The sequence below is a fragment of the Halichoerus grypus genome, chromosome 11, assembly GCF_964656455.1.
Source record: "Halichoerus grypus chromosome 11, mHalGry1.hap1.1, whole genome shotgun sequence".
In the NCBI taxonomy this organism is placed as follows: Eukaryota; Metazoa; Chordata; class Mammalia; order Carnivora; family Phocidae; genus Halichoerus; species Halichoerus grypus.
This window is the reverse complement of record NC_135722.1, coordinates 100757187-100780999: the sequence shown is the minus strand read 5'-3', so window position 1 is coordinate 100780999 and position 23813 is coordinate 100757187. Positions and strand designations below refer to the sequence as shown.

At 36.3% G+C, this 23813-nt stretch overlaps 1 pseudogene; it reads right to left on the bottom strand.

The window, feature by feature from the left end:
- Positions 1 to 13486: 13486 nt before the first annotated feature.
- On the bottom strand, positions 13487 to 18861 carry LOC144379389 (NXPE family member 1-like; annotated as a pseudogene).
- Between the last annotated feature and the right edge of the window lie 4952 nt (positions 18862 to 23813).

Here is a 23813-nt window from a genome sequence, read left to right as displayed (position 1 = left end):
ATAAAATTAATAACTACCAAAGTGATGATTCAAATATAGGCAATCTGGCTCTCAAGCCTGTGATCTAACCATTGTACAGCCCCTCCTGTGTGTGTGTGTGTGCGCACACACGCGTGTGTGTGGGTGGTGGTGCAGGTGTTACTACTTAATGTGAATACAACCCTAGAGGTTGGTGCAGAAACTGAGCAGCATGAAACTCCTAGATTTTGTCACATCCACCAGAACTGTCCTATGGGGCAGCTAGGAGAGCTCTTGAGTTCTATTTTGTATGTATAGTTTAGAAAGAGACTTTTTCATTCCATAGTTACCCTCTCACAGCTGGGCCACAAAGGGGAGAGACTCACATTTACAGAAACTCAGGCATTTCAGAAACCATGATATCTCTTTAAAATGTATTGAACAATATATCCTCTTGTTTAACAAACATTCTAAAATGTCTTGTACTAGGTATATAGTACAGGGGATTCAAGGCAAGTTCCGTACTCAAGAGTAATTTAGGGGCGCCTGGGTGGCTCAGTCCCTTAAGCGTCTGCCTTCGGCTGGGGTCGTGATCCTAGGGTCCTGGGATTGAGCCTGGCATCAGGCTCCCTGCTCAGCAGGAAGCATGCTCCTCTCTCTCCCTCTGCTGCTCCCCCTGCTTGTGAGCTCTCTCTCTCTGTCAAATAAATAAATAAAATCTTAAAAAAGTAATTTAAAATTTAGTTGGGGACCCAAGTTAAGGCAGAGTTGGTTTAGCTCTATCTACCTCCTTTACTTTGGTCTCCCAGGCTATCAAATCATGGTAAACTGAGGGAATATTAAGTATTTCCTAATTTAAAAAGCCCACAGTACATCATGAGGCCATTTAATGCTATGTTCTTGGTCTGACCTAGGATAGACTGAATCCTGAGAGAGGTTATATTGAATAAGTGGAGAAATGAAACCTTTTTTTTTTTTTTCCCAGTCTTTATGGAATCCTTTCAATTGTAAAAATGATCTATACATTTAGCCCTAACATAAGTACCGGTGATGTTTTATGAATCATCTTATTTGAAAACAAGAAAGCAAATGAGAGGGACTGCATACTAAGTCACATGAAAGCTGAGCCCTTTTATTCATGCTGTTCCTTCTGGAATGCTTTCCCTCTAGGTTGCTCTCCTTACAGCTCCTCTTTTGCATCCCTGAATCCTACTCTTCATTCTAGACAGTCCCTTATGTGAGGACTGGGACCACAGTTGTTTAATGCTTTATCCCCAGCTAAGGTCTGCCATAAAATAGTTGAGTAAAAAAAAAGTGTGCATTGAATGAATGATACTCAGAACGGAGCCTTGTTCTTCCTACAATGGCTTCAATATCTTTGTTGGGACCTTTTAGGTTCTCAGTATGTATCATTAGCATAATCAAAAAGGAGGGAAATAAAAAACAAGGTGATTTGTGACTGCATGTGAAATTTTTTTAAGACCCAGACTTCCTCATGCTTAGATTATTTCTCCATTCCCTACATTATAATGTCTGCTCCAAATCACTCCACCCTCACCCAGTGAACAGCAGGTGTAAAGAAGTGTCAACAGTGACCCTAATTGTAAACACAGAGTTTTGGCCCATCACCCTTCTTCATGGATGATTGTGCTGCTTACTCTTTTATCTTGTTTCTCTTTCTCTCACCTTACAGAAGATTATATTAATTTGATTTTTAAAATGTGCTGTGTCTTTTCTGTGTACACTACCACTTATATTCTGCTTTACAACATGTTCTGGAGCTATAGAGATGTAGCATCATTCATTTGGCAAATATTGATTGGATGCTATGGTGTGCATGGCCCTATTTAAAGAACTAGAGATGAATAAAACCATTCCAAGGATAGCTCTGGGGAGCATCTCTGTGGAGGTGTCTTCTGTGCTCTGCAGAGATGGAGGAGAACAGAGAAACCAGGCGTGGGGGAGTGGGAAGTAGAGGAAAAGGAGTCTTGGGCAAGAAAGGAGTTGGTACCAAAGTGGCATGCAGGGCCACTTAGGAGACTTCGAGTATCATGTCCTGGGACAAAATTCTCAGCTGCACCCCTGGTGGCTCTGCTCCTGCAACTTTGGCTCTGCTAGTCCTCTTCATTGTCACAGCCACACAGGTGCCAGGGGAACACACGGATTGTGGATTAAGGAGTGACCCTTAAGAATATTGGGGATGGAGTTCACAGGTGTATAGGTACCTGAAAGCTTTGGACCTTCTGAGAGGCCACATGAGCTCTGCTAGTATGCAGTGATGGAACTCAAGCTTTCCTACATTATAGTTATAAGCCTTCAGGGTGAATGTAGCTCTCAGCTATTTGGTGTTCATCTTCGAATTGGTACCTCTTCCCTACCAAGTGCCACAAGCAACATGACCAGGAGCAAACAGCAAGAATAACTGTGCTCCACAACATCAGTCTTGCCTCTCCAAAGTCTGCTGAGAGGTACAGAAAACCTTAAGACTTAACTCCGCATGTTCGGCCCTATTGCAATGGAGCCCTCGCTCGAAGTTTTGTACATTTAGGCTGTAAAACAATGAAGAAAACCCCTATCTTTAAAGAAGATGCTGCCAGCTACCAGCCTTAGATGAGGATTGAAAAAATAAACCTTGACAAAAAAGGAATGTTTTTACTGCATGTAAAGGTAATTGTTTTTGTAAATGGGATTTTTGTATTTTTTTTGGAAGGTCTCGTGGGTGTATTTTGAAGTTAAAATCTTAATTGTTGGAAATAGAATGAAATGGATGCTGTATTTTGTTAAATGCTTTTTCTGCATCTATTGAGAGGATCATATGGTTTTTAATCTTTCTTTTATTAATGTGGTGTATCACATTGATTGATTTGTGAATGTTGAACCACCCTTGCAGTCCATAAATAAATCCCACTTGGTCATGGTGAATAATCCTTTTAAGGTACTGTTGGATACTATTGGCTAGTATCTTAGTGAGAATTTTGGCAACCATGGTCATCAGGGATATTGGTCTGTAACTCTCCTTTTTGGTGGGGGTCTTTGATTTCGGGATCAAGGTAATGCTCACCAATTTGATTTACAGTTAGACTCATTTTTTTCATTTTTAGGAACTACTGTTTTTGATTTAAATTTTTAGTGTGTAAATCATATATGTGGTTCCAAAATGGTGTAAAAGGGCATAAGAGAGGTCTTGTTTCTATCCATGTCCCTTCTACTCTGAATTTTACATGCCTTTATAGATAGCTATTTGTCTTTCATTTGTATTCCAGTGGGGTTTTTTTTTAATTGTTGTTGCAAGTATAAGGAAATACATTCATATATGTCCTTCCTTCCTTTTTTTTTTAACCTGGGAGGTGGCATATTGTATATTGGAACTTGCTTTTCTCCTTTAACATATCCTGGAAACTACAGTATCCCAGTTTCTAGGTGCCCTCCCATTCCTTTATATGGCTGTATTGTATTTTCTTGAGAAGCTGTATCATAATTTGTTTCATTTGTCCTTTATTGGTGCAGAGTTGGTTTGTTTTCCAATCTTTTGCTATTACAAATAGCAATGAATTTGTATGAAATGAATGTGCCAGTGAATAATCTTGTGCATAGTAATTTTATATTTTTTCTGGTGTCTTTGAGAATGCCAGGTCAAAAGGTAAATACATATATAATTTTTCTAAATATTGTCAAATTTCTCTCCACAGGGGCTGTGCCATTTTGGATTCCTAGCAGCAATGTTTGAGAATGTCCATTTTTCCAGAGTCTCATCAATATTGTATGTTTTCAATCTTTGGGATTTTTGCTAACTTGATACACAAGAAATGGTCTCTATTCAAATATGTATTTCTTTTTCTGTATTTAAGGCCCATTTTTGTTTTTTCTACTAAATTGCCTACTCACAACTTTGGCTAATTTTTCTTTCTGGGCCTTTTTCTTTTCAATTTTTAAGAGCTCTCTATATAATAGGCATATTAATTTATTGTTTAGGGTGCAAATTGCAAGTGTTTTTTCTCTGTAATTTATCTTTTTACCTTGCTTATGGTTTTTGAGGGGACATGTTTTATTTTTCACATTGTCTTATAAATCTGGATTTTAAGTTATCAGTCTGGACAGAGAGAAAAGAGAATCCTAATCCTATATTCAGTGTGTTACAAATGTCTTTTTCACAGTTTTCAGTTTATTTTTTCACTCTCTTAATGGTAGCTTTTGATAAGCAGTTCCTGATTTTAATGTGCTAAAACTTACCAGTATTTTTCCTTACAATTAGTGCTTTTAGAATTCAGTCTAAGAAAACATATTCTACCCTGAAGTCACTAAGATACTTTCTTATATTATCTCCAACAGTTCAAGAGCTACTTATTATTGTGCCAATCAAACTTTAGTCTGAGAACCTGTGCTAGTTCTAAACTGTTTTTAGTGACTCATGGTAAGTATAGAAATTGAGAGTAAGCATTCAGAAACTTTTGTGGGAATGTGATGTTATCATGGCATGCAAGGGTGTGACTGACTAGCAGATTCATCTTTTGGGGGTTCTAGTGTTTTAAAACCCATGTGATGAGTCAGGTTTCATAAGCTGTGTTCTAGTCATGCACAGTAGGACCAAGCGTGGATCTTTGAAAGTTTAGATGTTTTTTTAAAAAAGTGGCTTTTCACTATAGATGGTGTGAGATGTATGCTTTGAGGAGCTTTATTGCTTTGCTTTTCATATTTAAGTCTATGATTTCCCAGGACTGGTGTGTGTGTGTGTGTGTGCAGTGTAATATAGGGTTCCAATTTCATTTTTCTCCCTATGGATATCCTGTTTCCCCAGAATTATTTATTGAATAGGCTGTGCTTCTCTCACTGCTCTGCAGTGATTTATTTGTCATGAACCAAGAGTTTTGTTCTCTATATTCTATTTCATTGGTCTTTTGTTTCTCTTTGCGTCAGTACCACACTATCATAAATTCTATATATAGCTTTAAAATAAGTCTTGATATCTGGAAAAGTAAGTTCTGCAGCCTTCTATTTTAGAAGTGTTTTATTTTTGGCCTTTTTAATTTCCTTAGGAATTTTAGAATTATATTATGAAATTACACCCTGCCCCCTGCCACATACACAACCTGCTCGAATTTTGTTTGGAATTGTGTTGAATCTATAGGTCTGTCTAGTCTTTCAATATGTGGTTAGATTGTGTGCATGTGTGTTTTTGCCCATCACTGTATTTATTCCTGACCACTGGGTTACCCAATGTTTTTGATAGTTCACTGAGTGCACATTTCTAAATATATTGTATGTTTTATAATACGAAAGATTTTTAAAGATACATTTATAATAGGTCAAAAACTACGAAGTTCCTGGGATTAAATATAATAAAACATGTTCACATTCTTTATGCAGAGATACCATGCAATTTTGATTATATTGTCTAATTATCTATTGCTGCTCTGATAAAAACTATTAATTTTCGTATGTTGAGCTTGTGTCATGTTACCTTCTAAATTTTTATATTTAGCCTCTTGGTTTTGTTTTTTGTTTTTTGTTCTTTTTTTTTTTGGTGAGTGAGCAAATAACCAGAAATGGTTACTTTTTTTCCTTTCTTTTTTAAAATTTTTATTATTTTTATTTATTATTATTTTTTACTTCTGTTCCTTTCTGACATGAACCACCTATGCATTGTTGAGTAGAAGTCATTCATGTTTTCTTCCTGGCATTAATAAGAAATATTGTTATATTTCATTCATTAAGCGATATTTATTGCAGTTTTCTAGCAGATAAACTTTCTCAAGTTATGCGAGTTTTCTTCTATTTCCCTAGTTTTCCCCTCAACATCTAAGGAATTTGTGTTTATTTTTACCAAACTTTTTCTTTCTTTTTTTAATTGAAATATAATTAACATACAGTGTTCTATTAGTTTCAGGTATACAATATAATGATTCAGCAATTCTATACATGACTCGGTGCTCATCAAAATAAGTGTGCGCTTAATGCCCTTCACCTCTTTCATGCATCCCCCCAACCCACCTCCCCTCTGATGATCACCAGTTTGTTCTTTGAAGAATCTATTCCTTTCATTTGTCTCTTTTTTCTTTGTTCATTTGTTTTGTTTCTTAAATTCCACATATGAGTGAAATCATATGGTATTTGTCTTTCCCTAACTTATTTCACTTAGCATTATACTCTCTAGGTCCATCTATTTTGTTGCAAATGGCATAATCTCATTCTTTATGGCTGAGTGACATTCTATTGTGTGTATGTATGTATCTTTTCTATCCATTTGTTGCAAATGGCATAATCTCATTCTTTATGACTGAGTGACATTCTATTGTGTGTATGTATATATATATACACATATATACATATATATATACATATATATATATATATATACATCTTTTCTATCCATTCATCCATGGATGGACACCTGGGCTGCTTCCATATGTTGGCTATTGTAAATAATGCTACAATAAATATTGGGGTACATATATCTCTTTGGATTAGTGTTTTTATTTTCTTTGGGTAAAGACCCAGTAGTGGAATTACTGGATCATAAGATAATTCTATTTTTAATTTTTTAAGGAACTTCCATATTGGCTGTACCAGTTGCATTCCCACTAAGAGTGCATGAGGGTTCCTTTTTCTCCACATCCTTGTCAACACCTATTGTTTCTTGTGGTTTTGATTTTAGCCAGTTCTGACTGGTGTGAGGTAGTATCTCATTTTGATTTTGACTTTCATTTCCCTGATGATTAATGATGTTAATTAAACATCTTTTCACATATCTTTTGGCCTTTTATGTGTCTTCTTCGAAGAAAAATCTGTTGAAATCTTCTATTCATTTTTTAAATTTTTGGTGTTGAGTTGTATAAGTTCTTAATACATTTTGGATATTAACCCTGTATTGGATATATCATTTGCAAATAACTTCTCCCATACAATAGGCTACCTTTTCATTTTGTTGATGGTTTCCTTTGTTGTGCAAAAACTTTTCATTTTGATATAATCCCAATAGTTAATTTTTGCTTTTGTTTCCCTTGCCTCAGAAGACGTATCTAGAAAAATGTTGCTATGGCCAATGTCAGAGAAATTACTTGCCTGTGCTATCTTCTAGGATTTTTATGGTTTCAAGTCTCACATTTAAGTCTTTAATCAATTTTCAGTTTATTTTTCTGTATAGTGTAAGAAAGTGGTCCAGTTTTATTTATTTCCATGTAGCTGTCTGATTTTCCCAGCACCATTTATTGAAGAGGTTGTCTTTTTCCCATTGCACATTCTTACCTCCTTTGTCATAGATTAATTGACCATATAATCACAGGTTTATTTCTGGGCTCTCTATTCTGTTCCATTGATCTATGTGTCTGTTTTTGTGCCAGTACCATACTGTTTTGATTACTACAGCTTTGTAATATGGCTATGAAGCCTGGAATTGTGATACCTCCAGTTTTGTTCTTATTTTTCAAGATTGCTTTGGCTCTTTGGGGTCTTTTCTGGTTCCAATACAAATTTTAGGATTATTTGTTCTAATTCTGTGAAAAACGCCGTTGATATTTTTTATTTTTTTTTATTTTTTATTTTATTTATTTATTTTTTTTTTAAAGATATTTTTTAGGGATTGCATTAAATCTGTAGGTGCTTTGGGTAGTAGAGACATTTTAACAAAATTCTCCCAATCCATGAGTATGGTATGTCTTTCCATTTGTTGTGTCATCTTAAATTTCTTTCATCATTGTTTTATAGTGTTTAGAGTATAGGTCTTTCACCTCCTTGGTTAAGTTTATTTCTAGATATTTTATTTTTTTTGGCACAGTTGTAAATGGGATTGTTTTTGTTAATTTCTTTTTCTGGGGCACCTGGGTGGTTCAGTCGGGTAAGCGTCTGCCTTTGGCTCAGGTCATGATCCCAAGGTCCTGGGATCGAGTCCCACATTGGGCTCCCTGCTCAGCTGAGAGTCTGCTTCTTTTTTTTTTTTTAAAGATTTTATTTATTTATTTGAGAGAGAGAATGAGATAGCACGAGAGGGGGAGGGTCAGAGGGAGAAGCAGACTCCCTGCTGAGCAGGGAGCCCAATGCGGGACTTGATCCTGGGACTCCAGGATCATGACCTGAGCCAAAGGCAGTCGCTTAACCAACTGAGCCACCCAGGCACCCCGAGAGTCTGCTTCTTCCTCTGCCCCTACCCCCTGTTCATTCGTATGCTCACTCTCTCTCCCCCCTTTGCAAAAATAAATAAAATCTTTAAAAAAATAATTTTTCTGCTACTTATTAGTGTACAAAAATGCAACATATTTCTGTATATTGATTTTGTGTCCTGTGACTTTACTGAGTTCATTTATCAGTTCTATTAGGTTTTTCTTTTTTGATGGAGTCTTTAGGGTTTTCTATATATAGCATCTTGCCATGATAAAGTTTTACTTTTTCCTTACCAATTTGGATGCTTTTATTTCCTTTTCTTGTCTGATTGCTGTGTCTAGGACGTCCAGTACTATGTTGAATAAAAGTGGTACAAGTAGACATCTTTATCTTATTCCTGACCTTAGAGAAAAAGCTGTTTTTCACTATAGAGGATGTTAGCTGCAGGTTTTTCATATATGGTTTTTGTTATGTTGAGATATATTCCCTCTAAATCTACTTTGTTGAGAGTTTTTATCATGAAAGGATGTTGAATTTTGTCAGATACTTTTTCTGCATCTATTAAGATGATTGCTCATATGATCCTTATCCTTTTGTTGTTCTTGTGATTTATCATCTTTATTTGTGCATATCGAACCACCCTTGCAACCCAGCAATAAATCCTACTTGATTGTGCCAAATGAGTGTTCATCAGAGATATCGGCCTGTAATTCTTTTTTTTTTTTTTTTTTTTGTAGTATCTTTATCTGGTTTTAGTATTGGGGTAATGCTGGCCTCATAGAATGAATTTGGAAGCTTTCCTTCCTCTTCTCTTTTTTGGAATAGTTTGAGAAGAATAGGTATTAACTCTTCTTTACATGTTTGGTAGAATTCACCTATGAAGGTATCTGTTCCTGGACTTCTCTCTGTTGGGAGTTTTTTGATTAGTGACTCAATTTCATTGCTAGTAATTGGTGTGTTTAAGTTTTCTATTTCTTTGTGATTCAGTTTTGGGAGGTTATATGTTTCTAGGAATTTATCCATTTCCTCTAGGTCATCCAATTTGTTGGCATATGATTTTTCATAATCTCTGATAATCCTTTGTATTTCTGTGGTATTGGTTATTACTCTTCTTTGATTTGTGATTTTGTTTGAGTCCTCTCTCCCTTTCTCTCTTTCTCTTTTCTCCCTTTCTCTCTGTCTTTTTGATAAGTCTGACTAAAGGTTTATTCAATTTATCTTTTCAAAAAAGTTTCTATTTCATTTATTTCTGCTCTAATATTATTTCCTTCTTTCTCCTGGTTTTGTTTCTTCTCTTTCTAGCTTCTTTAGGTATAAGAATAGGTTCTTTATTTGAGATTTTTCTTCTGAAGGTACGCCTGTATTTCTATAATCTTCACTCAGAACAACTTGCTGCATCTCAAAGATGTTGCACCATTGTCTTTTTATGTTCATTTATCTCCATGTATTTTCTAATTTCCTCTTTGATTTCTTGGTTGACCCATTAAAAAAAATTTTTTTTAGTTTTTTCTTCCACACTTTTATTTAAATTCCAGTTAGTTAACATACAGTGCAACATTAGTTTTAGGTGTAGAATTTAGTGATTCAACACCTACATACAACACTTGGTGCTTATCACAAGTACCCTCCTTAATCCCCATCACGTATTTAACCCAACCCCTCCACCCACCTCCCCTTTAGTAACCATCAGTTCTCTATAGTTAAGAGTCTGTTTCTTGGTTTTCCTCTTTTTTCCTTCCTATGTTCATTTGTTTTGTTTCTTAAATTCCATATATGAGTGAAATCATATGGCATTTATCTTTCTTTGACTGACTAATTTCACTTAGTGTAATACTCTCTAGCTCCATCCATGTTGTTGCAAAGGGCAAGATTTCATACTTTTTTATGGCTGAGTAATAACCAATGAGATATATATATATATTTATATTTATATTTATATATTTATATATATATATGTATATATCCATCCCACATCTTCTTTATCCGTTCATCAGTTGATGCACATCTGGGCTCTTTCCATAATTTGGCTATTGTTGATAATGCTGCTATAACATCAGGGTGCATGTATTCCTTTGAAAACAGTATTTTTAATCTTTTTTTATCTTTGACCTATTGATTGTTTAGTAGCATGTTATTTAACCTCCATGTATTATTTCCTCCATGTGTTATTTCTGGATTTTTCCTTGCAGTTGATTTCTAGGTTCATACCATTGCAGTTGGAAAATATGCATGATAAGATTTCAGTCTTTTTAAATTTGTTGAGACTTGTTTTGTTGCCAGCATGTGATGTATTCTGGAGAATGTTCCATGTGTACTTGAAAAGAATGTGTATTCTTCTGTTTTGGATGGAATGCTCTGAATATATTCATTAGATCCATCTGTCCAATGTGTCATTCAAAGTCAGTGTTTCCTTGTTGATTTTCTGTTTGGATGATCTATCCACTGATATAGGTGGGGTGTTAAATTCCCCTACTATTATTGTATTACTACCAGTTTCTTTATGTTTGTTAACAGCTGCTTTATATATTTAGGTGCTCCCATGTTGAATGCATAAATATTTACGATTGTTATATCTTCTTGTTGGCTTGTTCTCTTATGATTATGTAGTGTCCTTCTTTGCCTCTTGGTACAGTCTTTGTTTTATTTATTTATTTTTATTTACTTTTTATTTTTTTTAATTTAATTTTATTATGTTAGTCACCATACAATACATCATTAGTTTTTGATTTTAAAGTCCATTTTGTCCAATATAAGTATTCCTACACCAGCTTTCTTTTCAGTTCCACTTGCATGATATATATTTTTTCATCCCTTCCCTTTCAATCTGCATGTGTCTTTAGGTCTGAAATGAGGCCCTTGTAGGCAGCATATAGATTGGTCTAGTTTTTTTTTTTTTTTTATTGATGAAGTCACCCTGTGTCTTTTGATTGAGGCATTTAATCCATTTACATTCAAAATAATTGTTGTTAGTTATATATTTATTGCCATTTTTTTACTTGTTTTATGGCTTTTTTTCTTTTTCTCTACCCCTTTCTTCTCTTGATCTCTTGTGGTTTGATGGCTTTCTTTAGTGATATGCTTGGTTTCCTTTTTATTTTTTGCCTGTTACAGGTTTTTGATTTGTGGTTATCAATAGGTTTATAGATGATATCTTGTGCATATAGCAGTCTATATTAGGATGATGGTCACTTATGTTTGAACCCATTCTAAAAGAACTGAAATTTTACTCTCCCCCCCACCATGTTTTACGTATATGGTGTCATACCTTACATCCTTTTATTTTGTGAATCCAATGACTGATTTTTATAGATATACTTGATTGTACTGCCTTTGTGCTTTAACCTCCATACTGGTTTTATAAGTGATTAATCTACTACCTTTTGTGTTATGCATACCTGTGAATTTTTTTTTTTTCCTTTCCTACTTTTCTTACTCCTGCTTATGGAATTCATTTCTACTCAAAGAATCCCCTTTAACATTTCTTATAAGGCTGGTTTAGTGGTGATGAATTCCTTTAACTTTGTTTGTCTGGGAACCTTTTTATCTCTACTTCTATTCTGAATGATAGCCTTATTGGATGGAGTGTTCTTGGTTGTAGGTTTTTCCCTTTTAGCACTTTGTATCACACCACTCCCTTTTGGCCTGCAAAGTTCTGCTGAAAGATCAGCTGATAGCCTTATGGGTTTTCCCTTGTATGTAACTATTTTCTTTGCTCTTGCTGCTTTTTTTTTTTTTAAAGATTTTATTTGTTTATTTGAGAGAGAGAGAGAGGTAGAGATAGCCAGAGAGGATGAGTGGGGAGGAGAGGGAGAAGCAGGCTCCCTGCTCGGCAGGGAGCCTGATGCTGGGCTCGATCCCAGGACCCTGGGATCATGACTTGAGCAGAAGGCAGATGCTTAACTGACTGAGCCACCCAGGCACCCCTCTCTTGCTGCTTTTAAATTCTGTTTTTCACTACTTTTTCCCATTTTAATTACTATATGTTTTGGTGTGGACCTCCTTGGGTTGATTTTGTTAGGGTCTCTCTGTGCTTCCTGGATCTGGATGTCTGTTTCTTTTTCCAGTTTAGGGAAGTGTTGAGCTATTATTACTTTAAATAAATTTTTGCCCCCTTTTCTCTCTCTCCTTCTTCTTCTGGGATCCCTATAATGCAAATGTTATTACACTTGATGGTGTTTCTGAGTTCCCTTAACTTATTCTCATTTTTTATTATTCTTTTTCCTTTTTCCTGTTCAGCTTAGTTACTTTCCATTACTCAGTCTTCCACCTCACTGATCTGTTTCCTCTAGTCTACTATTTATTACCTCTAGTGTATTTTAAATTTCAGCTATCGAATTCTTCATCTCTGGTTGGTTCTTTTTTATATTTCTTTTCTCTCTGTTGAAGTTCTCACTGAGATCCTCCACTCTTTTCTCAAGTCCAGTGGGTATCTTTATGACCATGACTTTAAATTCTCTATCAGGCATATTGCTTATCTCTGTTTCATTTAGCTTCTTGCTGTGATTTTGTTCTGTTCTTCCATTTGGGACATATTTGCCATCTCCTCATTTTTTCTAACTCACTGTTTCTAAGTGTTAGGAAAGTCAGCTACATCTCCTGCTCTTTTTTTTTTTTTTTTTAAAGATTTTATTTATTTATTTGAGAGAGAGAGAACGAGAGAGAGGGGGTAGGGTCAGAGGGAGAAACAGACTCCCTGCCGAGCAGGGAGCCCGATGCGGGACTCGATCCAGGGACTCCAGGATCATGACCTGAGCCGAAGGCAGTCGCTTAACCAACAGAAATGTTAGATGACACATCATGATGATCACATGTTTATTCTCTTTTACCCTACTAAAGTATCAGGTAGGATGCTTTCAGCCGCAAGTAACAGAAATTATGACCCAAACTTGTTTAAGGAATGTGAACATTTATTATCACATGTAGACAGTCTCCAGGGATGGTATAGTCATTCTTCATGTCTTATTCTCCTGGCTTTGCATCCAGTGTTGTTTGTCTTTGTTCTTAAATGTCCTCCCTGCCCAGACAGATTCTTTTGATTTTGATTTTCTTTGTCTCTAAAATAAAATTTTTCTGACAATACAAGTAGAATTATTTGTAGAGATTGGTTTCTAGGGATTTTGTATATTTATGCTTCAGCAAATGTAGTTTAAGAACATGTTAATCTGGGCGCCTGGGTGGCTCAGTCAGTTAAGCGTCTGCCTTCGGCTCAGGTCATGATCCCAGGGTCCTGGAATCAAGTCCCACATCAGGCTCCCAGCTCTGTGGGGGGTCTGCTTCTCCCTCTGCCCCTCTCCCACTCATGCTCTTGCTCTCTCTCTCTCTCAAATAAATAAATAAATTCTTTTTTTTTTTTTTTTTAAAAGAACACGTTAATCTGATTTCCAATTACATGATCATGTGGGTGGACACTTCATGCCATATGCAAATGGTCATGTCACATATGCAACGACACACACACTGAGATCTTTGAAAATGTCCTTATGGCAAGATATTTAATATAACCATGAAACTTTCCAAACATTTCTGTGTCTCCCTGATGTTTTCTGTCTTAAAGATCACTTTAGTGGCTGGGCTTTTTAGGAACAGTACTTGAGAAGCTTTTTAGGCACCAATGGCCTTGTGAATGAAAATGTCAGTGAGGAAGGGCCTGAAGTGCTGGCCAAGTGTGATGATAATCTTTTCATTTTTGTCACCTGATATCCAGTCAATTTCCTGAGGGATATAACCCTCATCTATCACAGAGTAGAGCTGAAAGAGTGACAAAAGAGTAGCTATGTTTTTTCCACCCAATCTAAATGTGTCTGTCTGCATCCAAAAGCAAATGTTTCTTAAAAATTTCAGTTGCATGGGGCGCCTGGGTGGCTCAGTCAGTTAAGGGTCCACCTTCGGCCCAGATCATGATCTCAAGGTCCTGGGATCAGGCTCTGTGCTCAGCGGGGAGTCTGCTTCTCCTTTTCCCCCCTCACTCATGCTCTCTGTCTCTCAAATAAATAAATAGTCAAAAAAATTCCAGTTCCATGAAGATCAAAAAAGTTTAGTGCTAATAAAAAAAATTTTTTTAACTCAAAGGCAATGATTAATATTTTTAAAAAGAATATTCTATCATTTAAAATACTCATCTATCTAGATTATTTTTGATTGGAACATCCTACACTTTAGGGTAGGTTATCTGTTCATATGTATGAAATATCAATCAAAATGTAAAGTTTTCATTGGAATTTATAAAAAGGAACATCATTTCTTGTGAAAAAGGGAATAAAATATATTTTAAATTAAAAGGCTCAAATCTAGAAATCTAAATGAAGTTGAAAATAAAATAACCAAAATGAGAGAATAGAGATCTCATTAAAAGTCCTTTAATATCAGCCTGAATTTCTGAAGAATGTAAAATAATTACATACTTTTTGCAAGTTTGGGTAAGTATTCGATCCACTGGTGCAGTGTAGAGTCTCCCAGGAGGTAAAAGAATTTTCCTTTCAAACAGTCATTTATTTCAATTGTACTTATCTGAATCTGGTTATAAAATATTGTAATCTACCTTCCTTCTGAAGTATAACTACCAGGGACAGGAATCTTCATTCTGACTTGGTACTTGTCTTTTATTTTTTCACTCTCTAGTAACAGAAACACTTGTGGTAAGTGATTTTATTGGCATAAAATAAATATCTAACCTTCTTTCTTTGTCCTTCCCTTTGTTGATTTCTTTCTCTCTTCCTCAAACTCCTATTTCCTAATTCCTTCCCTTCCTCTTACTATTTTTTTGATCACCAGCTTTGTTTTAGCCACTTCTACTCATTCATTTGAGAGATGAGTCATCTTGACTCCTTCTTGTTCATTTTCTCCCATAGTTAGCTCTTTGTCTCTAACTTGAATATTAGTGGTCTAAAAATTGGTGTCCTTGCACCAAACTACTTACCTTTGTTCCATTAATGAAGCAGTAGTTTTATTTTCTCTATGAAATTTTTTTTCCATAGGAATATTTTTGTTAAAAACTAGCTTAAAAATATAATACACCCACATTTAAAAAAATCCAAATAGTAAAATACCTAGTTTGAATTGATATTTTAAAAATAGGATTTCACAAAAAGTAACATACAGCAGACAACACAAACCAATATTCTGAGATTTTCCAGCAAGTTCCATTAGAATTACAGGCTCTGTTAGCACATGTCTGCCTTCCAAGGCATCGTATGTAGCAATGCACCAAAAGTTTTGCTATGGCATAATGAAAATCATCAGATTTCTCACCTGTCAAGTTTCCTTTTAACTCACTATGCCCCTCCCCATCCCCACTGAGTGAATGCCTTCTATTTTAGGTTTGTTACATAGCATTTCTGTACTGATACCATACTCTGTATTAGACAGGAAGCAAATAATAATGACTTAAAAATATAAATTTATTTATCCCTCACATAACAGTCCTAAAGTAAGCAGGCCAAGGCCAATATGATGTTCCATGGTTTCAAGGGCTCCAGTTCCTTCTGCCTTATTCTGCCACTCTTTTTTTGGAGAAGGTATGATAATCTTAACTTTATTAGTTTCTTATAGCTTTACTGAGGTATAACTGACAACAAATAACTACATGTATTTAATGTATGCAGTTGGGTGAATTTGAACATATGCTTACACCCATGATACCATCATCACAATCAAGGTGCTATTCTTTTTTTTTTTTTTTAAGATTTTATTTATTTATTTGAGATAGAGAGCATGCATGAGTGGGAGGGTGGGGGGGAGAGGTGGAGGGATAGGGAGAAGCAGGCTCCCCGCTGAGCAGGGAGCCTGACGTGGGGCTCAATCCCAGGACCATGACCTGAGCCGAAGGCAGACGCCCAATCGACTGAGCCACCCAGACACCCCATGGTGCTATTTTTAACATATGACAGCAATCTCATGGTCTAACATGGCTCTTTGATCTCTCCGCATTATATCTAGAGTTTAATCAATAGGAAGGGGAGGGCAAGTTGTTTTACTCTTAAGGCATGACCTAGATGTTTCCCATAGCACTTCCACTCATAATCCTGGCCAAAATATAGTTATGGTCACCACTAGCTGCAAGGAAGACTATAGCCTTTAGGTGGGTGACCATGGGCCCAGATAAATAATGGTGTTTTGTTACCAAAGAGGGAAGGGAGAATGGATACTGGGAGACCACGCCCAGTTTCTGCTTTACTCTCCATGCTTAGTCCCCCATAGACCTTGCATTCCGTGGTTGTCTAGATCCACAGAATAGTCATAAGCATGGTTGTACTGTGTTTGTAACGTGTGGACAAAGTGGAAAAATAGTGATGGTGGAAGAATTGGAAAATTCTGAAATAAGAATTTTTCAGGTAATCCTGGAATAGCTAAGTCCTGGGATTTGGTTTGCTAAAGAGAGTTTCCATAATCCTATAATTAAAATTTTAGTGTGACATGGTTGGGTTTCTGTGAGGTTTGATAGCATTGCACCCTGGATGACTGAATATCGTTACCCTGGAATCTTAAGATCCATACATCCATCCTAATAATGTAGTGGCATGCTTTGGTGAGAAGAGAGCCTTTAAGCTTATTATTGTAAACCATATCTTGTACAATATTTATGTGTCAAGGTATTCATTTTGCCAAGTGTCAAGCTAAGTGCTCTGAAAGACTATATCAGATATATAACAAATTTCCTTATGATTAGTATTAACATTTACTTAACAGTATGTTAATAATAAGATTCCATTATATTTATTGATTAGTTTAAAGATTATGGTAGAGGGACTAATGTCTCCCCAAAGATACCTGCATTCTAATCCCTGGGACCTGTGAATATGTTACCTTCCCTGGCAAAAGGGACTTTCCAGATATGATTATAGGTATGGATTTTGAGATGGGAGATTTTCCTGGATGATCCAGGTGGGACCAATCTAAATCTCATGTGTCCTCAAAAGGGGGAGAGGGAGGCAGAAGAGTGGGTCAGAAGGATGTGATGTGGGGACTTGACCTATTGTTGTAGCTTTGTGAAATGGTGGAGGGGGCTGTGAGGAGGAACAAGGGCACCTCTAGAAGCTGGAAAAGGCAAGGAAGCAGATTCTGCCCTAGAGCCTCTAGAAAAGAATGCTGCCAATACCTTTATTTTAGCTCAGTGAGACAGATGTTTGACTACTAAACCACGGAACTGCAAGATGATATATTTTTATTGTTTTAAGCCACTTTGACACCTTTCAACATCAAGTCATCCCATCCAACAACATTTATAGAAATAGAAGAAAAAAAGCCCCTAGTTTATCACTTAGTAACATTAAACGTCTCTTTCTGTAGATCATGCACATTTTAAAATTTTTAAAATTTTTTTAAAAAAGATTTTATTTATTTATTTGAGATAGAGTGAGAGAGAGCACAGGCCGGGCGGAGGGGCAGAGGGAGAAGCAGGCTCCTGGCTGAGCAGGGAGCCCAATGCAGGGCTGATCCCAGGACCTCAGGATCATGACCTGAGCCGAAGGTAGACACTTAATGGACTGAACCACCCAGGCGCCCCTAGATCATGCACATTTTGTTAAATTTGTGAAATAGCTTTTCAGAGCACAAAGTGGATCATATCACTCTCTTCCTTAGTTGATTTTTGTAGCTTTCAAAAGCTTACTGAATGAACCCTAAAATTCTCAGCATGGTCATTTGGTTTCTTCCTTTCTTTCTAGCCTCTTCCTTTGCTATGGTCCACTAAATACTCTCACTCCATTGGCCTATTGAACAAAGTTCATGGTGATTTTGCTTACGAGTAGAGTTATCAGATAAAAAAAAATACAGGATGCCAAATTAAATTTGAATTATTTCTAATAAGGAATAACTTAGTGTATTTTCTGTGCCGTATTTACTCTTTATCTTATGTAATATGCATAAACACTTAGAAATTACTCAAATTTAACTTATACCCTAGATGATTATTTACTAAACCTGGCAACCCTACTCATGATCTTTATGAGTTTTCCCTTTCACCTCATTCTCTGTCTACAGATATCCTTCAGGGCTAAGTCAAATATCAACTTTAACATAAGCCCTTGCCTTTTTACTTTCTTCATAGAATTGGTAGGTTGAATGTCTTTTGGATTGCAACCTTGCTGAACATTTATTTTTCTCCATTTGCCCATAATTCCTCATATCTATTAGAACCTTAATAAACATTTGCAGAATACATGAATAAATATCAGGCAATAAATCATTAGTTGAAATAAATCTCAAAATGAATGTTATTGGTAAACTCAGATAGGCTTTATAGAAAGTTATTTTAAAGCCAAGTATAAACATTATTCTTTTATAAGTAACATGGCTTTGCATTTGCCACTAAAACACATTTAATAAAAAGGACATTCCATATAAAATTGCTAAGTGCATAAACTAAAGGTTAGGAAGTTATGCCAACAGAGAATTAGGATAACCAAACCAAAATGTTCCTATTCTGAAGCTGTGGGTAACCATCAAAGACATTTGCACAGTGCCCCAGACAGATCACTGACTCTAGGAGATGCACTACTATGTTTAAATATGAATGTAGAATACTAACACTTTCCTCTTTTGGATAAACAACTATAAAAATCTGTTATAAAAAAAATTTGAAATAATTTCCTTGAGCTGATTTCTCTCTTTAAAATCCAAGATGACTGACATCACAAACACCTGCTAGGAATTGTGCTCCGGGAAATCCATGATTACTAGGATTCATATTGATAAACTTACCCCTGCATAAGAATGTCTCTTGGAAGACCCATGCCAAGCACCACCCACCACAGGACAGAACAAACTTACTATTACATTGGAGATGTCCATGAGTTTAAGAGGTTTCACCATTTCAACTCCCGCATTGAACCTTCAGAAAATAAGATAACAAATTAGCCTGCTGTCTGTCCATACAATACAGGTAATAGAAGTCTTTTGTTTGTGAGTAAAAAATAATTTAAAATTTTCTACAACTGAAAATTATTGTTGTGAATTTTGTATGTATTGGGCATTGTATATGGATTAGCATTTTGGAAAACTCTACCTTTCTGAGAGCACCTGAAGTCCAGGGCCACTCTGCTTATCTGCCCCATGCAATCAGTGTGTCCTGGGATTTTCAATTCAAAATATTTATCTAATAAGCAAGTTCTCTTCTTTCATTGTTTCTGCATCACTTATTCAAGTTCATGTAATAGTTTTCTTGGATTACTGTGAGCCTCTAATTAACCAAGCTGCCTCAGTTTTATCCCACCTATATTCTTCAATACAACTGCCAGAACACCCTTTCTAGTTGCAAATGCAACTGCATTCATTACTATTTAAAATCCCAATGACTTACTTAAGGACTTCAGGCTCCTTAGCATGGTATGCAGACCTTTTTTCACAGGGTTCCTGCTTCTTTATCTACGTTCTTGCTATGCTTACCTTCCATTTTTCCTAGAAACTCACCTTCTGATGATTGTGAACTATATCAAGGAAGGTAGTGCATTTGCCTGATTCACGGCTAGCTCCCTAGTATCTTCAAAGAGGCTGGCAGAAAGTCATGTTTAGTCTGATGCATGAATAAATATACATTGCATTTCTTTTCCTCCAGCTGATGACTCTTCCTGCTTCAAAGCTCTTATCCTCCTTTTGACTCACTCTTTGTTTCAAACCTGTGTATGTGTATATGTAAAAGGGAATATAGGAGGAATGGGGATCCAGGTGCTAGGTATAACAAATATAAGTGGTACTTAATTCTCTGCTGTACATGACTCTCAGGTTCAATTCAGAAAAAAAGGAAGAGATCACATTTTCATCCTTACTGTGACTTTAGGCATAAGAATGGTTAGTGGGTAGGAAAAGATTTGGTGTGATGCACCATCAGAGATCAAAGAGAAAGAACAGAAACCCAACTGAGCTTTTACTTATTTCAGAAGGGAGTCAGGGACTACAGATCGACACTTGGATAGCTACACGAAATCTGGAATGCATGTTATTTTTTCTGTATTTGCTATCCATATTTTACTTCCTCTTAGCATATTTTTTGAAAGCTTGAGGGAAGAAGGTAGCATTCCACTCTGTCGTTAGGCTTAGGGAAAATTATTCCTCAGGATCAAAATGGATAGTAGCAGAATGGAAAGGAAGAGGAATCGGACTGAGCTTCTGAAACTTAAAGTTAGCAAAGGAGCAAAAGAATCTGGAACTGATAAGTTGTCTCAGGGCTTGGCCCACAGGTTCTGTATTTGTGGTGGTACAGAGTTACCCTTTGCAGAATGGCTCATGAAGAGATCACGATAGTTCATTCTAAGCAATGAAGTTTTCCAGCTTAATGGAGAACTGGTAGACCAAGGAGTGAGCATCTATTGTGAGCAAGGGAAGAAAGATATAGAATTGATGCAGCCATGATTGATGAGAGAAATATGCTTATATCCCAGTTTGTGGAGGCCTGTTAACTGGTGGCTTTTAAGAATCACTACATCACAATTTGGTGAATATGGACTCCTTCAACCTGAGCAGCACATGCTGAGGAGAGTCTGATCTTGAGATCAACTGGAGATGACCAGTAGGAGTTGGCTTTTGGGAAAGATTACTCAGGATGCAGTGTGGACAGTGGATTAGAGATGGTAGGATTGTTGGGAGGGAAGCTATGACAAGTAGTCTAAATGAGGTGATAATGATCTGAACTCAGCAGCACTAGGCATGGAGAGAAATGGATGAATGCAAAAGATATTTAAGAGGTGGAATCTACGTAATAGGATATGGGGGATGAAGGCACATGGATGTTCATTTTATCAAAGAATCCTTTTTTGGTGTAACATTTTAAACACAGAATACTTTTACACTGAACATATTTTGTAAACCTAGGTCTACAGTAAAAGACATGATTGAATCTGAGAATACTGATCATCATGGGAAAGTAAAAGTACATATAACACAGAGTTCCACTTTGGGCAGCCCTCTGTTAGTGAACATTTTGGTGAGAATGCCGATCTTGGCAGTGGGAATCATAAAAAGGGATCTCACAAACACACCACATGTCTCACCTTGAGTAGAAGAGGCATCTGAAAATGTCATGTTCAATATTAATTGAGATGGGCAATATAGCTCTGCCCATGGGAACTTCTCAGAGTGTTTAAAAGTATATTTATGTGTGAAAAAGGCTTTATTCCTTGACAGTAAGATAAGAATCTCTCAATTCTGAGTGGTCATGTGAATCAGGGCCTCACAGGGTGTGTGCTGAGGTCTCACGCAGCTCAGCACTTGAGTTTAGGGTCAGGCCATATTCAGCGAAGACATGAGTGGTGCCATTAACAAATTTACCTTTGAAAATAACCCTGTCATGGCCTTGGTTCCTTGCCCTCAAGAGAGCAGATACTCCTTCACTGGGGTGGATGATCAGGAGGACAGAGACCTGGCCTTCCCAGAACAGAGTGACACTGACAAGGTAGGTGCCATTGTGGAAGTCTGTCACCTTTCCTGCAGTGCCTGCTTTTAGAGATGGGATGACATCCTGGCCCTCGGGAAATACCACCTACTTTCCTTCCTGTATCCCAAGTGGTCCCTCCCCTCTAGTCGGATGTCTAGCTGATCTCTCCCTGCAGTAGGTGTCTCAAGGCTGGAGGATGTTGGCTGTGCTGTGTGCGGCACTGGTAGTGGTGTTCATGTGGGTGAAAGGTCTGGGTGGGATCAGCTGGTTTAGTTTCTCCATGATTCCCTTTATTCTTTGCTCAGTCTCTGTTGGTGGCTTTAATGGGCTCAGTGATATTTTAGGGTATGAGGACTTCATGGAGGTATTCCAGTGATGGAAGGAGATAGGTAAGTTTAGACCAGACCAAAACTGAAATTACAAGGTATGTGACATAATGAAATGAACCAAGTCATTTTACTTATGAATTTGAATGTTTATTTACCTATCATCATATTATTTAAACTCTGATAATGTTGAATGACATGTAAACATTTTGTAAATTAAAAATTATTTTTTAAATTGTTGATATACAATATTATATTACTGTCAGGTATATAACATAGTGATTTACCCATTCTTTACATTACAAAATGTTCACCAAAATCAGTATAATCATGTGTCAACATATGAAGTTATTACAGTATTATCGACCATCTTCCCTAAGCCGTAGTTTTCATCCCCATGACTATTTATAACTGGAAGATTGTACTTCTTAATCCCCTTTATCTGTTTCCCTTATCCCTACTCTGCCCTTTCCTCAAGGCAATAGTTTGCTCATTTGTTTATGAAATTATTTGATATTTGTCTTTCTCTGTTTGGCTTAATTCATTTAGCATAATACCCTCTAGTTCCATCCATGTTGATGCAAATGGCAAGATTTCATTCTTTTTCATGACTGAGTAATACTCTCTTTTGTATGTACATCATATGTCCTTTATCCCTTCATCAATCAGTGGACACTTAGGTTGCTCCCATATCTTGGGTCATGTAAATAATGCTTTAATAAACATAGGGGTGCATATATCTTTTTGAATTAAGGTTTTCATTTTCTACAGGTAAATACCCGGAAGTGGAATTACGAATAGTATTTCTATTTTTAACTTTCAAGGAATCTCCCTACTGTTTTGCATAGTGGATGCACCCAATTTACATTCTCACCAACAGTGTGCTAAAGTACTTTTTCTCCACATCTCTGCCAACGCTGTTATTTCTTGTCTTTTTGATACTAGCTATTCTGATAGGTGTGAGGTGATATCTTATTGTGGTTTTGGTTTGCATTTCTCTGATGATTAGTGATGTTGAGCATCTTTTCCTGTGTCCATTGGCCATCCATATGTCTTCTTTGAAAAATGTCTATTCAGGTTCTTTGCCCATTTTTTTTTAATTTAAATTTTAATTTTTTTAAAAGATTTTTTTTTATTAGAGCATGTGTGTGTGCATGAGCAGGGAACCCTATGCCCAGGACCCTGGGGTCATGACCTGAGCTGAAGGCAGACACTTAACGGACTGAGCCACCTGAGCACCCCTCTCTGCCCATTTTTAATTAGATTATCATATTTGGTATTGTGTGAGTTTTTTATATATTTTGAATATTAACACTTTGTAGGATATATCATTTGCTAATATCTTCTCCCATTAAATTGGTTGCTTTTCATTTTGTTGATAGTTTCCATCACTGGGCAAAATCTTTCTGGCTTGACATAGTCTCAGTGGTTTATTTTTGCTGTTTCCCTTACCTGAGGAGACATATCCATAAAATGCTGCTTGTTTTGTTTTAGATGTTTTATGGTTTCAGATCTTACAGTTAGGTCTTTAATCCATTTTGAGTTTATTTTTGTGTATGGTGTAAGAAAGTGGTCCCGTTCTCCCAATACCATTTATTGAAGAGACTATGTTTTCCCCATTGTATACTCTTGCCTCTTTTCTCATAGATTAATTTACCATAAAAGTGTAGATTTATTTCTGGGGTCTAGATCCTCTTCCCTTGATATATGTATTTATATTTGTGTCAGTACTGTACTGTTTTGACTACTGTAGCTTTGTAGTATATCTTGAAATCTGGAATTCTGGTACCTCTAGCTTGGTTCTTTCTCAAAATTGCTTTTGCAGTTTGGGGACTTTTGTGGTTGCATGCAAGTTTTAGGATTGTATGTTCTATGAAAAAAACTATTGGTATTTTGATCAGGATTGCATGGAACCTATAGATTGCTTTGCGTAGAATGCACGGTTTAAAAATATTCTTCCAATCCATTAACATGGTTTATCTTTTCATGTTTGTGTCACCTTTAATTACTTCCTCAGTGTCTTTCTTACAGTTTTCAAGTACAGGTCTTTCACTTGGTTAAATTTATTC